Genomic DNA, 5,212 nt, shown 5'->3' on the forward strand with positions numbered 1-5,212 from the left:
AAATTAAAGTAACAAGATTCCTCTTCCTAGTTTAAGTTTTGAATAATGATACAAAAAAAAAAGGTAAGGTCATATTAGTACCATAAGATTGGTCAACAAGAATTATTCATCACAAACCCAAGTCAAATTCCATGTTACTATTCTCTAATTGGTCAAATATATATTTAGTGCATAAATTAGGTTTATGGGGTTACCTACATTGCACATTAATAATAACTTTACATTGGTGCTAAGCTTCTTGGCATCTTCATGGTGGAAAATTATTAAAATAAAAATGATTTTTTAAAACAATAAATATGTATATATATATAATTAGAACTGATCTATTCATAATTAATAATGAAAAACTAAGCCCAATTATATGTGTATTAAGGTTTCTTTAATGGTTTTAGTTTTGGTTTCTTATTTGAGTATAATTGTACAATTCCTAAATATATATTTATATTAATTTATAGATCTAAGATATGGCTTTTCATTTTATTTTATTAAAAAAAACAAAAAATTAAGGAATATTTATGTCATTAGTCCCCCAACAACAAGCTTCTTTCTCACTAAAATTAAAATGTATATATATTATTATTCAAATATGAGTTTTTATAGGTTTGTGACATGGTTGTTCATGTCTTCTGATTAATTGTATGTGTATAGTATGTATACATATACAATAAATGAGTAACAACAACTAATACCACATCGATTTGTTTACATTTTTGTTATGGAATTTGTTTTTATATAAGGATCCTCTCATTTAAATAAAAATTAAGAAATTTAACTTTCAATAAAAATAAAATTCTAAAATTAAAAGAGACAAAATTTTAGCTGAATTTAATGGAACTACCACTTGATTCCAAAGTAGATTCACAACTTATTGATTTCCAAGACCTCTTCAAAAACTATGATATGAAAAATACTTTTTTTTAGATGTGCAATCAAGATAGATTTTAGCAAAACCTATAACATAGTAGATTGGTCTTTTCTTGAAGAGTTATTAAAAGCTTTATGCTTTAAAGCTAGGTTTATAAGGTGAATAATGGTATGTTTGAGATGTATCTCTTATTCTCTTATGATAAATGGTAGGACTCAAGGTAGTTTTAAAGGGGAGAAAGGATTCAGACAAGAAGACCCTATATCTCTCCTGCTATTTGTACTCATTATAGAATATCTTACTAAAAGACTTTAATTGGAAGCTCGAGAAAGGACTTTTAGATATCATCCAATGTGTAAAAGGTTGCAACTTACGAGTTTGCTCTTTATGATTTCACCTCCGCTTCTGGTTTGATAGCAAACAATGCTAAATTCCAGATATTTTTGGGGAGTTAAACATCAAAAAAAGGAAGCTATCACTTAGATTATTCAGTTTGAAAATGGTCAATTTTCCCTTAAATACTTAGGGTTCCTATTGTTGGAATTTATTTTACCAAGATCTTAGATTTCTCACAAGTATGTTGTTTAACATCCTAAACATGAACTTTCTAAAATGATAATAAACACATATAAAGTTAAGAAAACCTTACATTGGTTGTAGCAGAATAATATGTCTCCTTCCACTCAGATCTCTAACTCTTGTATCCTTTTTGTTGCATATTATTATCAAGATCTGAGCCCGAATGTCCTTCTCTTTGAGTGTGATCCTTCAGAGTCTTCCAATCTATGATTGAGGTACCACTTGCTGTGTGTGGGCACTACTCTATCACTAGGGGTTTCGAAATTATGAAGAAGAAAAGAGAGAGAGAGAGAGAGAGAGAGAGAGAGAGAGAGAGAGAGAGAGAGAGAGAGAGAGAGGGTCGGCTATAGAGAGAAAGAGGAAGGCTCAGTTTTTCTGAAAAAGGCAATCTTTTGAATTACTGATAAAAACTTACTTTAGCCTGAGCCATCACTTTCTATTTATAGGCAACTACTAGGTTTAGGTTAGTAATTATTTAACATTAAAATAATGAAAATATTAATTAGAAAAAGCCAATCAAGTGGCCGGCCATAGGTGTTACTGGGCCTCACTTGGATTTTGCAGTTTTCACAATTTTTATTTCTATTTTCTCAAAAACGCCAATTTTCCAATTCTAACCATTTAAATGCCAAAACTAATTATTTAATAACTAAAATAGATTATTAAATAATATTGTCATTTAATATAATTATTAATTAGACATATAGAGTCTCTTAATTAATAAATAAACTTAGAATCTCTTTTCTTTACAATTTCACCCCTGCTTAGTGAAAATTCACAAACTAGACATAGTCTAATCTTTAGAATTATCATTCATTAATCATAAATCAATTATTGAGTCTTACAAGCAGTATGGTCTCAACTAGAATGGGGACCATGGATCTATAATGTTGAGCTTCCAATAAGCCGAACTGAATTTACTAAGTAAATTCCCTAACTTATTAATTCCTTGTTGAATCCACTCTTAGAACTTAGAATTACACTCCCAGACTTATATAGAGCATTATTTAACCATTGTTATAATCTTAATGTGATCAAAGATCCTCTATATAGATGATTTACATCGAGATGGGATACATTTACCGTTCTCACCCCTCAATGTATTTGGCCCCTTAAAATACTTAGCTACCTGTAAATGATGTTTTAGTGATCTAAGAAATAGTCACTGAAACAAGAGCTCATCCATTTACTTCTATTTAGCTAAGCTCGAAGGGAATCATCACTTGACTTCTATATATCAGTAGAAGCTATAGATTCCATATTTATGTTCAGCGCTCCCACTCAATCATACTATCATGTTCCCAAAATATATGTATCACTCTGACCCAAAAGTAGGCTTAACTAATAAATCAAAGAACATGAATAGTACTCCTGAGTTGAGCCTAAACATATCAGGATTTAGATTCTTTTGATCTAAGATCAACTAGTGATATTGACTTGGAAAGATACAACGGTAAGTTTATAATATCTTGACTAAGTTCAATATCGGTCCAGTCCAATGTATACTCCATACATTCGAAACTAGTATACTTTACTAATGTCCTGGAAAGAACATAACACTTACTCCAAGTGTAAGTACACATCATCGTTGATTATCACATCAGTGTAAATCCAAAACACTGATGAATCAGGGACTTAGTCTTTTCAATTATATAATCACAATCACATTCCACTGTGTTGACAATAATGTAATTGTGAATAAGTATATGTTCTGGACTTAACTGATTTTGTGCATATATTAAACCATAAGCATGAAAAATTCATGCAAACATAAATCACTTCAAATTTCTTAGATTGATAACTAATCAGATTGTAAAGGGTTTTACTTAGGGCACAAAACCCAACACCTATGACCTACTAAATGGCGTATGAAAGATTGTGGTCTTATTCTAAAGAAGATAAAGTTGAGACTACAAATTTGGGCAACTCGATACTTATATCTTTTGCTGGTATGGTTCAACTTATTCTGTCAGTGTTATTGGGACTTCGTAACTATTAGATTAGTATCTTTGTCTAACCTCAAAATGTCGTTAAGGAGGTTAAGAAGTTTTGTCGTGGTTCTCTTTGGGGCACAATGGCAGTAATAGTAATGTTCATATAGTTTCGTGGACGAAGATTTGTCTCCCTAGATACTATGGTGGGTTGGGGTTGAGGGAAGGCTCGAATTGGAACAAAGCAATCCTTGCAAAAATATGTTTAAACTATACTGAAAAAACATGATTTACTTTGGGTCAACTAAGTTAATGCAATCTATTTAAAGTGCTCTGATTTTTGGGATTACACTATCTATCAAGACTCTAGTTGGTATTGGTGTAAATTTTGTCATCTTAGGAAGACTTTTAGTAAGAAAAGTGTTCTTACAGTTGGATGTGGTGGAAGATCTTAGAGTAAGAAAGCTTTACAATAGTTTTCTACATCAACAACAAGTGTCTTATACACATGCAATTTGGTGTCGGTTAAGCCTTCCTAAGCATAAATTTATGCATTGGCAGGCTATTAACTCTCACTTACTGACTAGAGATTTGTTATCTAGATTCAACTTTCTCATTGATTTCTTTGATTATCCTGTTTGTGGTTTGAATACGAAAGTCACTCTCATCTTTTCTTTGACTGCTCTTTTTCTTTAACTTTTATTAGTTCAGGTGATAGGTATACAACCGATTCTAAAACTGTCTAATGTTAGACCATCTTCAGTGAGAGAGGTAAAAGTTGAGCTATATTTAGCACAAACAATAGTTTTGTGACATTTTACATCAACTTTTATTATTGTGCTCTAATGCATAATTGTAAATCTTAATGTAAAATTGAATATATCATTTGATACCAAGTCAATAATTTATTAAAAATACAAAATAATAATAATAATGTACATATAAAATTTAATAATAAAATAATAATAATAATATAAGTCATTTAATGCAAAGGAACATTTTACTTAAAATTTAATAATAAAATATTAAAAATGACATAATGATAAATATAAAAACGTAGCATTTACTGTAATTTGTATTATGCTATATTGTAATTCAAATTTAAATCACTTTTTGTTATGTGATAAATTTGCATAACAATTTAACACACTATTGGAGTAGACTTCTTACAAAGTGAGTTATATTTTACATCTGCATCACTTAATTCCATGTTCTTTAAACTTGAACTCGACACCCCGAATATGCATATTCGGATCGGATCTAACCGAACAACTCCGGGTTGTCTTTTTCTCTTTTCTGGCTTTTTCGGCGGCGGGTTATCATGCTTTTGAGTGTATCAGATCCAAATGTTCACAATAGAATTTTGATTAAGCTATGAGTATGAGACTCAACATACAACAACTTATGATTTTAGTTAAATATTTTCGAATAGTTCTTTTTCATATATATGAGAAGAAAACAACTTTATTTGTATCCAAAAAAAATTATTAATAGTGCTATTATTTTACATAGATTAATGGTTCTTCTTGATGAGAAAATTATTGTTTGATAAAACAAAATAGTTCATTTAACTTATACCATTTTCCGTTTCTTAAGTACACAAAAGAATAAAAAAAATTACAAAATTACGAAATTTTAAATATTTTTACAATTTATAAGTGTTTATTATAAAATATATAAATTTTAGAATTTTTATGTTATTTTTTGTAAATTTTTTTCTTGTATTTTGTTATTTTCATAGAAAATTGTAAAATTATAATTAACATAAAGTAAAAGTCATAAAATTGAAAAAATATTTTGTAAAAATATAAAAAAAAATTATTTAACTGTAAAAATA

This window comes from Cannabis sativa, chromosome 5 (assembly GCF_029168945.1).
Source record: "Cannabis sativa cultivar Pink pepper isolate KNU-18-1 chromosome 5, ASM2916894v1, whole genome shotgun sequence".
In the NCBI taxonomy this organism is placed as follows: Eukaryota; Viridiplantae; Streptophyta; class Magnoliopsida; order Rosales; family Cannabaceae; genus Cannabis; species Cannabis sativa.